The following is a 13,166-nucleotide window of genomic DNA, read 5'->3' as shown; positions in this document are numbered from 1 at the left end:
GTGGGTCCATCAGGTGCAGCTTGCTTCCTTCATGTGGTGGCGGTGGCAGTGAGCAGTTACCTAACTAACTTTACTCACTTAATAGTTAGCTAACCAACTTTACTCAATTAGCTGCTACCTCTGCTGATTGAGTAAAAAGTCACCTCTTAAAATGGTGAATCTCTTCTATTTATCATGGGGAGAGCACCTGGCCCTATCCAACTCCAGCACAGCATTCCTTCAAAGGCTGATGCTGGTGCCACCTTGCATTTCTTTTTAGACGGTGAGCCCTTTGGGGACAGGGGATCATCTTATTACTTATTCTTCTTTGAAAGCCACTGTGAAATTTTCTGTTGAAAAGCAGTCTAGAAATGTTTTTAGTCGTAGAGAATAGGTAGCGAGTGGGAGACTGTGCATGCACTGCTGTGCCAGCATGCAAAGGGTCTGGCTCGGTAGCTCGCTGGCTACCCTGCCTCAAGCCAAGAGGTGAAGTTGCTGGCCTGGCCGGGGAGAGCAGGCTGGGTGACCCGTGCGGAGGAGGAGGACAGAGGACTGTGCGTGTGGTAAACCTAACCAGGAGATGAATTTATGGTTAAGAATCAGGGGGCCTTGAGAACTCTGCACGTAGACAGCAGAGAAAGCAGACATACAGCTCACCTGGTCATCGGCTTCACAGTGGTGAGCGGTATTTATTCTCAAATTATCAGATTTTTATCAAAATATTATTATTATTTCTTGTTTACACAGTCAGACAGGTGTTATTGACTGGTTTGTTTTATCCAGACATCGAGTCCTTCCCAGGGACCTGGGATGGCTGAATTTTATTATCAATATCATTGTTGTTATTATTATAGATATCGTTGTAGAATATATGCTTATTATTATTAATAATTTGATAATAATAATATAATAATATATATAATAATAATAAAATATGCATATATAATACCAATAAACGTATACAAATTTTATGCAAAATTGAGACTTTTTTGGTGAAGCGTGTCCTGTATTGCCACTCTTTTGGTGATGGATATAGATTTCTTTCACCATCTGCATCTGGTAACGCTATTCTACCCACAAGAGTTTAATGAAAGTGTCATTGAGAGTAAGTGGCTAATATTAGAGACAGAATTTCTGTGCATACAACTACAAAACAGCCTGGTCAGCCTAAATACTAATCACACATGTACAGATTCTCCAGCTAAAGAAACTGGTAGGGAAATAATGCTCAATTCATAATACATTCAAGCATTAAAAGCTGGAGAAAAGCATATTCTGAATCAGATGACAGCTATATACAACAGAATACTTCTGACCCTCTCTATAACAAAATGCAGGGAACTAGCATTAAAACAAAGCAGCAACAATTCCTGAACTGTTGTCTCCCCAAATCGGTTTGGGACAATGGGAGCACCAGGAATGCAGTGACCCCTACAATGAAGTGTGGCTCAGTAAAAGACCTCTGTCAGGGCACATTCAAACCACTCATGCTACTGGAATAAGGAAAGCTCCATTTGCTTCAAGACTGGGTGTCCCATGGGGCAGGCACCAAGAGTTTAAGAGCTACTGGGCTAACAAGACCTTAACATTTGTTAGCCTGGAGCCAATTTACAGGTGAGAGAGGGAGGGAGAGAGAAAATGCAAATACTGAAAAATATGTGAAGTCTCAGAACTTGCTTCAGCATAGGGCTGCTATGCCCATATTCCTAGTTCTGAATATGAGGTACAAATAGGGTTCAGTACAGAAGTCCCCTTATTTCATTGGGACTGGTCTGTGGTGCTCAGGGTTAAGTCATGAAATTGTGGGGCAACATCAATTAATTTTAATGTGTTATTATTTAGAATATGTGTGTCTACAGAATTTCAATTAAAAAAAACAAAACATTCTCAATGTGGTTTACATAGCAAAAGGAAAGAGAAAATTGTTTTCTGTCCAAAAGAGTTCACAACCAAAAAGCACACACAAAGGGATGTTATGCTGGGATCAACAGGGACAATTGCTCCCCCTTTTAAATACAGAGCCACCACTTTAAAAGGTGCCTTTTCACTCAGTTAGCAGGGATAATTTGATAAAATATTACATTGTCTTACTGGGTCCCTTCCTTTTTATTAACTGCTCTGTCTTTGTGGAATGGGATATAAATTTGCATAAATAACTAAATGTCAAGCTATAATAACCTCATGTCAAAATATCTATTGTTAACATTGCACTGGGTTGCTCTCCCACTGCTCCCTGTAAGGAGCCCAGGTAACCCACATAATGCAATCCCATTTTCTCCTCACAACTCCGTGGAGGAAGTTCAGCTGAGGGACAGTGGTCATGGCCATGAGTAGGCTTCATGGCTGAATGGGATTTGAGTCCAGATTTCCCCCGTCCAAGCCCGACATGTAGCCACTATTCTAGTTCTCCACCTGTGGAAAAAGTAGCTATCTGGACTTCTTCTTAGGCCTGAGCCACAATAGGTCAGGAGATAAGACGTCCCAAAGCCTAAAATGTGTGTGAACACCAGTCAGTTGTGGTTCCGCATATTAATATGTGCCAGGCCTCAGGCCTACCCAGAATCTCTTGTCTTTAATCTCACATGCATAACACAGGCCATGGTCACACAGACAGTGGTGAGGGAAATGTGCTCTGTCGGTGCACTTGCAGTTACTCTTCATGATTGATTCATCTGGCCCAGAACAGAACCGGAGGGAAAAAGATATCCTAGTGCCAAGCCCTTGCTCCAACTGAGCTCTGGTGGAAGGAGGAAAGGGCCACTGAAAGGGGTCAAGAATCAAAAATAAGAGCAGGCACAGAAACAAAAAACGGCTGAGGAAGGGAAGAGGTGGCCGAAAATTGTCCTATCGCTTGCATGTAAAAACTAAAAGCAGGACTTGAAGAGCCACTGTCTCCTCCCCCATCACCAACATCCCAAAGGAACATCAGCTTCTGGCAGTTGCTAGGCAACTGATGGCCTTAGCATCAATATCTCCTAGCAACCCAAGCACTCTAATTGCAATAAATAATAAACAAGCTGGTACCCTGTCTTGCTGGCTTGTCAGATTCCACACGAACGGCAGCCATTGTGTCTATGGAACAAAGTATTCCCGTGACGTGACGCCGCTTGCTGAGCCTTTAATTTGTGGCTGTTCAAGCACTGACATTCTCTGTGTTTACACCAGGGATCAGGACCTGATGATGAACAGTGTGCTCTTGCATAAAATACAAACGCAGTTGAGGAACTATCCAAGTCCTGATTCTACTCCCTGAAGGTCCGTCCTCCTTAGCTGGACCAAATGCTAAGCCTTTGTGTTCCTAATTGCCTGTTATAAAGAGCTGTTGCACCTTTGATCCATTTGTCATGGGTTCTATATGAAGCGACCTTACACTGAATCAAGCCATTAGTCCACCTAGCTCAATTTTACCTACAGAGGCTCCCATGATGTGTGGTGTGTTGCCAATCTGAACAAGAGGTGTGCTTGCTGCTTCTGAGCCACTCTGCACCCCACCTGCGCTGTATGTGAAGATGGGGCTGCTCTGTGCCAACTAAGCAGTGTCACCACACTTGTGATGCTGCTCCCATTGGAAATTATGAGAGTACCTTTGCAAGTGTAATCACACACTTCTGAGCCCCACCTCCGTAGGAATACAGGAAGCTGCCTTATACAGAATCAGAACATTGGTCCATCCAGGTCAGTACTGTCTACACCAGGCCTGCTCAACTTAGGTCCCACAGCTGTTTTTGTACTACAACTCCCATAATTCCCAAGCCACAGTGGTCAATATTATTTATTTATTTATTTATTTAACATTTATATACCGCCCAAACTTTAGTCTCTGGGTGGTTAACATAAAACAATTAAAACACATATAAAAAGTTAAAACAATTCAACAATTTAAAATGAATCACAAATTTTAAAAGGCTGAGAAAGCTTGGTTGAAAAGATGGGTTTGCAGATGTTTGGTTTTTTTTTAATTGCCAGAGATGGGGAGGATTGTATCTCAACAGGGAATGCATTCCACATTCTTGGGGCAGCAACCAAGAAGGCCCATCTCTCTGTAGCCTTCAGACGAGTTGGCGGTAACTGGAGATGGACCTCCTCAGATGACCTCAATGGGCGGTAGGGCTCATAGTGAAGAAGACACTCTCTTAGATACCCACGGCCTAAGCCGTTTAGGGCTTTATAACTAGCACTTTGTATTTTGCCCAGAAACCTATTGGCTGCCAGTGTAGCTCCATCAGCAAAGGAGTAATGTAGTCTCTCCGAGATGACCCAGAGACCAACCTGGCTGCGGAGTTGTAGGCCAGCATCTGCAGGAGGGCCGAAGTTGAGCAGGCCTGGTCTACATTGACTGGCAGCAGCTCTCTGAGGTCTCCAGCAGGAGTCTTTCCTAACCCTACCTGGAAATGACCATGTGCTCTGCCCACTGAGTTATGGCCCCTTCAGAAGAGTCTGCTCCTTTGTGACTTGGCAAAAAGGTTTGTCCAGGATTCAAACCTGGACCTTTTGTACCCAAAGCCAGAATCATGCCTCTAGAACATGGGTTCCCAACCTTTACATAGGAACATAGGAACATAGGAAGCTGCCATATACTGAGTCAGACCATTGGTCTATCTAGCTCAGTATTGTCTTCACAGACTGGCAGCGGCTTCTCCAAGCTTGCAGGCAGGAATCTCTCTCAGCCCTATCTTGGAGAAGCCAGGGAGGGAACTTGGAACCTTCTGCTCTTCCCAGAGCGGCTTCATCAGGGAATATCTTGCAGTGCTCAAACATCAAGTCTCCCATTCAGATGCAATTAGGGCAGACCCTGCTTAGCTATGGGGACAAGTCATGCTTGCTACCACAAGACCAGCTCTCCTGTCCCTCTGCAGTCCCCAGATGAGGTTAGACTACAACTCCCATTATCCCCAAAAGTCATTGTGGCTGGGGATGATGGGATCTGTAGTCCAGCATCTGGAACCCAAGGTTCAGAACCCCTACAAGTCTCCCAAACTACCTCCCAGTGGTTTGAGGCTGCATCATTTGGGATTTTGTTGATTCACTGTTATCCAATTGGCTCTGTAATGATTAAATGATTAAAACCAGTTTTAATCTACAAATATTGCATATGTTCATTAGACTCAAAAGTTAATGCCAAAAAGCGCCTTGTCTCTCAGAACAGGGTTGTATCAACTGCATATTATGGGTTGCTTCGACTTCCTGCTCTGAGATAGGGCCAATCACAGAGCTTTGCCTTCAACTAGGAGGGAGGAGCAATCCCCTCAACCTTTGTTTTTCTCCCTGACTTGCTCCAGCAGGTGCCAAAATTGTTTGCTCTGTGTCTTAAGTGTGCTCTTGAGGAGTAGTTTGATCTACGTTTGTTTTTTCTCCGTCTCCCCTTCTCCATCCCTGCATCTATTAGTGCTAGTCAGGGGGAACCAGGGAGACAGAGTTGCGAGTTTATGACGCGATTTACCTAATTGCCTCCACTGCGGTGTTTGGCACGTCTTCCCAACATGGCCATTGGCACCTCACGCAGCACGAGAGAGGTTTCTCCCTCTCTCTTGGAGGATTCTGTGGCACTCTCCCTCTCTCTTGGAGGATTCTGTGCCAGGCCGAGGGGTGGTGGCAACCTCTCCTGCACCTGATACTTGGACCTCGAAGGCCGCAAAGAAGAAGGCAGCAGCAGTGAAAAGGACAAAGAAGAGCTCAACAGCATATAAGGCTCCATTTTGGGAGGGGATACCTACCAAAAAAGGAGACAACGCTTCAGCACCTTCCAAGGCCAACCATCCCAGCCAGGTGCAACAGGAGATCAGGTTGTGGATCCAGGGGCACAGGCTTTAGCAGAGGCTTCTGACGCTCCACCCACCAAGCGTTCTTGACCCTCTGGGGCCGTCCAGCAGATGGCCTTGGCCAAAAATGAGGACAACATCCCTCTGAATTTTGTGACTCTGCTCCACCACGTGATGACAGAGGAGCTCAGGAAATTGCCCTGGCTGTCCACTCCCACCAACTTGCTGCTTTTGCCCACAAAAAGGGCTGTGGGCACTATTTTGAGGGACAAGGGGAGTGACACCGTTTCTCGGCCCCCGACCCGCTGGGCAGGAACAGGGACCACCTGTCCTCTCTCCACATGGGTTCTCGTTCCCTGCCTGCCCTGCAGTGCCTTTGCGGCTGATAAGGCCCGATCCTGTTGAGCCTTCTGAGGTGTCAGATTCAAGAAAAGAAGAGAGGGAGATCTCAGGTGATGGGGAGGGGGCTGGGGCTCCCCAGCATCTTCCTTATCAACTGTTGTCACAGTCCAGTTTCCCTGTGTTTCTGCACAAAGCCTACAAGAGCCTTAAATTGGAGGGGTTGGATCAGGCTGCCCCTGAGAAGTCTGAAGGGGATCCAGCAGTGCTTCCCTCCCTTCAGGCGCCTGAGGTCTCTGTACCTTGCCCCCAACTATTCTTGGAGTTCATACAGGCAGAATGGGACAGGCATACTAAGGGGCCTCCCCCTATGATTAGGCATTTTTATAACTCAACCAAGCCTGTAATGGAGAAACTCAGGGTGCTCCCTATCGATGCCGAAATGGTGGCCTTAGTGATGGGAGCCATCCTCCCTAGGGATGGAAGTGCTAAAAAATCTGGGTGACAAAAAATGTGATGCCGCCTTGTGCAGGTCGCATGAGGCTACTGCCCTTTCAATGTGCGCCTCTATGTCCAATTCCATATCTGTCAGGGCGTTGATTCTATGGGTCAAGGAATTGCTACCACTTGTTCCTCCTGAACTGTCTGGGTTGTGCCAGAGGCTCAATAAGCTGGGCAAGGCCTTGGCCTTCATAGCAGATTCTTCACTTGATACTACTCAGTTGTCGGCCAGATCCCTGGGGTCAGATGTTACGGTCCACCGAATGCTATGGCTTAAGAATTGCAAGGTGGATCCAGGAGTAATCTGGCTAATTCGGCCCTTAAGGGTGGCAAGTTGTTCAGCGAGGTACTAGAAGCCACCCTTATCAAAACAAAAGACAAAAAGAAGGCCATGCCTTCTAGTAGTCAAAAGGAAGATCATAAGTCCTTTCCGGCCACATCGTATAACTCCAGGAGCTACAAATCAAGGTTTCGACCCCACCAAAGTAGGCAGGATAGGTTCGCCTGGCCCAAGCCGAAGTTCCCCTTTCGGGATAACATGCCCCACGGGCCGCAGCAGGCCAGGCAGCATGCCAAGCCCAGCTTCAAACACAATGCCAACCAATGACTGTTCCCCAGGACAGTCTCTGTCACATCTCCAGGTGGGGGGCAGGTTGCAGGTCTTTGCACAACTGCGGAAAGGAATATGCACAGATGCCTGGATACACCAGACCATATCCCAGGGCCACTCCTAGGATATTTTCCCCCAGCCCTCAGAATGTTTCCTGCCATCTCCTTGGTCTCACAAGGGGTCCAAGCATGCCCTGATGTTGGGAGCCTTTCGTCACCTGGCCCAGATAAAGGCCATCGAACCTGTCCCATTGGAGGAGAGGGGGCGGGGAATTTATTCACTCTTAGTCTCAAGAAAGAATGAGGAATGGAGGGCCACCCAGGACCTCAAATCAACAACCAGTTCCTGAGAAAAAAGGAGTTTCGCATGGAGACCCTCCATTCAATTCTGATGGCCCTTCAGTGGGGTGACCTTGACATCAGTGGACCTTAAGGAGGCATATCTCTATGTACCCAGGACAGGCATTTTCTCTGCTTTGTGTACAACAATCCCCATTCCCAGTATCGGGCACTCCCCTTTGGTCTATCAACTGAGCCATGAGTGTTTACCAAGATCATGGTGGTACTTGTGACACACTTGAGGACCAAGGGAATCCACATTTACCCTCCCCTAGACAATCTTTTGATCAGGTCTCCATCAGTCCAGAGAAGCCTGGGGGATGTCCAAGCCACACTTGCTATGCTGGAAACCCTCGGCTTCATTGTCAATTACCAAAAGAGTTCCCTTCAACCCCAGACCAGGATCTTGCACTTGTGGGAGGTGTTCATCAACACAAATCAGAGGGTGGTTTTGCTTCCTCTTGACCGCAGATGCAAGTTGGTTTCCAAGTGCCGGTCCCTTATGCTCTGCCTGACATTCTGTCACTAAGTCAGCTTCAGGGGATCATGGTACTGACCATAGGGATAGTCCCATTAGTCCCATGGGAGCATTTCCACTCTTGGCCTTTCCAGTGGTTTCTCGTACCTTGGCAGGATCAGGTCATGGAAAGATCAAGGCTCAAGGTCAGTTTGCCAGATTGGGTATGGCTGTCTCTAAATTGGTAGACGTCCTTGGCTATGCTGAAAGGGGTTATGTTTTGCCCAGTATACCAGACCCAAGTAGCAATGGACGCCAGTCTTCAGGGCCAGGGCACTGTCAGCAGCTCCTAGCGCAGGGTCTCTGGTCTGAGGCGAAGAGGGCAAACAGCATAAATTGGCTGGAATTCCGGGCAATAAGATACGTACCATGGAGTTCTTACCTGCTCTCTGAAACCATCATGTCCTGGTTCAGACCGAAAGTGCACCTGCCAAGGCCCATCAACCACCAAGGCGCTACAAAGTCCCAGGCCCTGATGAGGGAAGTGAAAAGACTGCTAGGCTGGGTGATCAATCTACTGTCCCTGGAGGCAGACCACATAAGCGGGGTGCTAAACACCGTGGCGAATTGGTTAAGCCACTCTCAAATAGATCAGGCAGTGTGGTCACTGAGCGATCAGCCTTCCAATGGATTGTGTAGAGGTTCAGCCAGCCTGTAATAGACTTGTTTGCCACCCTGGCAAATGCCAAGCTACCCAGGGTTTTGTCCAGATACCTAACCCCAGGGGCTGAGGGGCAGGGGATGCCTTGACAGTGCCCTGGCTGGAGGGTCTGATATATGCTTTCCCCCACACAGGAATAATCTCACAGACAGTTTGAGGGATATGTCATTTTGGTGGCAGAAGTCATTTTGGTAGCTCAGCATTGGCTATGCTGGCCCTGGTTTTTGGATCTGGTAGAGCTGTTCTTCAAAGTGCCAGTGGCCCTGGGGTTCCACAGTCATTTTCTGGAATGGCTCAATCTCTTCATGTGGAGATTGAGTGGGACTCCTTAGTGGCCTGTGGGTACTCCCAATTGGTTCAAAGCACTATCATGGCTTCCTGTCATCCTTCCACGGTTAAGATGCACCAGTTGACCTGGAAAGTGTTATCCCAATAGTGTGGCATGCAAGGAGTTCCGCCTTTATCAGCTTCAATTGCTCAGCTTTTGGGGTTCCTGCAGAAGGGGCTCGTTAAAGGGCTTCGGCCCAACACCCTTCGTCACCAGGTTTTTGCCATTGCCTCGGTCTTAGCTGTACAGGGCATGACCTCTCTATCAGTGAACCCACATATCCAAAGGTTCCTAAGAGGGGCAGCTATCCTAAAACCGCCAATGGTACATAGGTTCCCCGCTTGGGATCTGAACCTGGTCCTAAGGGCCCTTACCAAGGCACCTTTTGAGCCCCAAAGGACAGTACCATGTAGGCTCCTGTCCTTTAAGGTGTTGGTCCTAGTTGTGATTACATCCACAAGAGGTCTGATTTGGGAGCTCTTTCCACCAGGAAGGAGTTGTGCTTAATTTCCCCTGAATATATTTTACCTCAGACCCTACTGACTTACCGAAAGTGAATTCTGTTTTTCACAGAGCCCAGGAATTGATGCTGCCGTCTTTTTGTCCTAATCCTTCTTCACCTATAGAGGAGTGGCATGCATTGGACGTATGTAGAGCTCTTAAAATTTATTCAAGGCGTTCTAAGACTTTTTGGGTTTCTGAGCCTCTTTTCGTTTCCTTTAGGGACTGTTCCCTTAACAAGAAGGTTTCTACATCCACCCTGGCTTGGTGGATCTGCCAGTATATCCAATTGGCTTATGATACTGCCGGTGTACCTTCTCCTGGGGGCATCACAGCCCATTCAACTAGGAGCACCACTTCCTCGGCTGCCTTTTCCACAATGGCTCCACTGGTTGATGTTTGCCAGGTTGCTACATGGGCTTTGTCTACCTTTGTGAAGCATTATAAGATACAGAATTGGGCTTCAGCTGATGCCACGTTTGGCAGGAGGGTCCTGCAGGAGGTGGTTTCGGTCTAGGGACCAGACTCCACAATTCCTACCCAGTGTTTTACTGCAGGGGCTCTGGTAGGCCCCATAAGATGCAGCGGCTATAACCTTCTTCTGAGGGAGAAGAATCATTGACACTCACCTGAAAAGTCATTCTCCTCAGAAGTATGGGTTGTATCCACCCCGCCCAAGTTCTAGTCTGTTTCTTCTGTCTTTATCTATGGGCAGCATTCCTTTCCAGAGTGGACTGTTCTCCCTGGAGTGTGTTGTGTTAGTACTGAGAATTATTCCTTGGGGGTTTTTACCTTGGCCCCCGCGATTGTTGTGTACTTTGTTTCCGATCCTTTGGTTTTTGCCATTTCTGGCTATGAAGCGTTAGACAGCTGGCTACATACTGAGGTTGAGGGGTTTGCTCCTCCCTCCTAGTTGAAGGCAAAGCTGTGTGATTGGCCCTGTCTAAGAGCAGGAAGTCGAAGCAACCCATATTATGCAGCAGATACAACCCATACTGAGGAGAATGACCTTTCAGGTAAGTGTCAACTATTCATTCTCATTCGTAGCTGAGAATGGTGTGCATTACAAGAGAAGAGACATGGCTTCCACTATATATAGGTAACCATAGATTCACTTACTGTTTTTTGAGAGATCCATCTCAAAAGCCTGGTAAGGTATACCCCAAATTGTCCCATTTGAATATGCCTTTAGATTTAAAAATTGGGGGACCAGCAATAAAATGTCACAGTGTATATCCCAGCTACTAAGAGAAGCACTCCTGTTCAGGACTTCAAGTTGTCTCAAACAGGGTTCACAGGACATCTTTCTTTTCTTCCCCCACCTTCTTGGAACCTTCCCTCGCTATGCTATATCACGCTAAAAGGCTCAGGTTTGGGACACGTTGCTAGTTCCAAACCTGAGCACTAGCAGAAGAGAAATTTCTGCAGAGTGGGGAAGGATAACACTGTCCTTTTCGTTTTCCCACCTCCCAAAACCTCCATCAACCATTTTCCCTTTCCTCCACCCCAAGTCACCCTCAATATTCCATGGTTCAAAAACCTGGATAGCTTTTCCTCCTACCTTGCTTCCACACAATCACTTCTACTCAGGTTTTCCTCCTACCTTGCTTCCACACACCGAAAATTGGGAGCACACACAGCTCCCAATCCCGAGAAGAACATAGTTTTTGATTGTGTGAATGACCTCATTGTTTTATTTTACAAAAAAATATACTTCTGCCTATCTAAGGCGTTATCCAGGTATGTAGAAAACATTATCTTATTTTTCGGTGACCCCATTTCATTTCCAAGCTGATAGGCATGGGATCACCTGAGTTTCAAGATTAGAGAGAGTGAGACACAAAGGTCAACCAATACAGACTTAAATACACAAAGAGTGCAGTCATCTGCCCACTTCCCTGGGAGTATATCAACTGAACCTAATGGGGACTTCCTTCCAAATAAACATGATAGGCAGCGCTCAGGAAATCCATTAATCTACTTGTCCGTGATTAGTTAAAAAAATGCCGCCTGATGAGTGAAAAAAAATTCTGACCAATAATGTACCAACATGGTTCGAGGAACCATCTGACAAGTAAAATATTTTGTCTGGCTGGTGAACTGAGCCAACATTTTTTGACCTCTGATAATAGGATTACATCCTTAGGTATACTTCAGTAAATGGGCTTAACTGAGCTTCAGTTTTAATATTGAAATGATTTTAATTGTAAACCACCCAGAGACACGTTTGGGGCATTATAGAAATATGTTATATAAAATAATTAATAAATAAGTTATGGCCTTCAAATTCTATCCCGCACCAAGAATTACTAAGTCAACCTCGCTGCAAATTAGTTTAAGACATTTTTCACTGTGCCAAATCCCAGTCATAGGATGAATGTACTTTTTTTGTCTCTGGGTCCCAATGAATCTCAGCCTGCTGATCAGTTTTGCAGGCATGTGGAACAGCATTTCACTTGTTTGCCATGCATTTCTGAGTCTATGGATTCACTTCTTGCTGAATAGCACTTTTTTCTTTTGACCACGAGATGGCAGCCATTTGCATCAAATAATGAGCCTTCTTCTTCCAAACCCAGAAAATTGCACTTAATTATTTTCTGTCCCTAGCAATAACAGTGCTGCTTTGCGCCCTTCGCTTACCATGCTGGAGTACATATGCACAGTGTTCCCCGGCATACACACAATGAAAGCAAACCTATTCCTGGCACTAATAAAATACAGCCTGAGAGAAGCTGGAACCTGGATGCAACCTAATGGCAATATTCAAGATTACTTAGCATAGATGTTATTCCTTATCATGTTTTAATTATACGAATACAACCAATATTTATATACCGCTTTTCAACAAAACTCTCCAAAGCGGTTTACATAGATATAAATAAATAAATAAAATGGCTCCTTGTCCCCAGAGTGCTCAGAGTCTAAAAAAGAAACAAGATGGACACCAGCAACAGCCACTGGAGGGCTGCTATGCTGGGGCCAGTTGCTCTCCCCCTGCTAAATAGAGAGAACCACCACTCTGAAGAGGTGCCTCTTTGCTCAGTTAGCATCTACTATAACACAGCACATGTTGTGATCTCACTGCACTCTGTGCTCCCCATCCTTGTCGGTCAACAATATGAAGTGAGAGAAGGGAGGTACATAGGACAACACTGTGGCCGTGGATCAGAGTTTAGTGGTGGAGCACACATGCTTAGCATGAAGCTTATAGAAGCTTTGGAGGGTCAATGGATCAGTGTTGCCTTAAGAGGGATGACCTGGTGTTGTTGACTACAACTCCCATATACCCCAACCAAAGGCCACTGTAGCTGGGGATTGTGGGAGTTGCATTCAACATCTGGGAATCCCTCTTACAGGGAAAACTGCTCTGGATTGCCATCCCTCCTCTCAGGATATGGCCCCAATCTTGGCATCTCTACCTGGTGATGCCAACCAAGGGCCAGGTTCAATCCTTGGAATCACCAGCTAGGAATAAGCAAGACCTTCTGTCGTGAACCTTGGAGAGCTTCTGTCAGTCAATGCAGACAGTACTATCTGATGCCATATAAGATGGTTCCATTTGTTGTGGTGCAGAGTTAAAAGGAAGTGGAAGCAAAGAAACATGGAGAAGTGGTTGTTCTGCACATCTTATAA

Source organism: Hemicordylus capensis, chromosome 4, assembly GCF_027244095.1.
Source record: "Hemicordylus capensis ecotype Gifberg chromosome 4, rHemCap1.1.pri, whole genome shotgun sequence".
NCBI classification, from domain to species: Eukaryota; Metazoa; Chordata; class Lepidosauria; order Squamata; family Cordylidae; genus Hemicordylus; species Hemicordylus capensis.
This window is presented reverse-complemented; position numbering follows the sequence as displayed.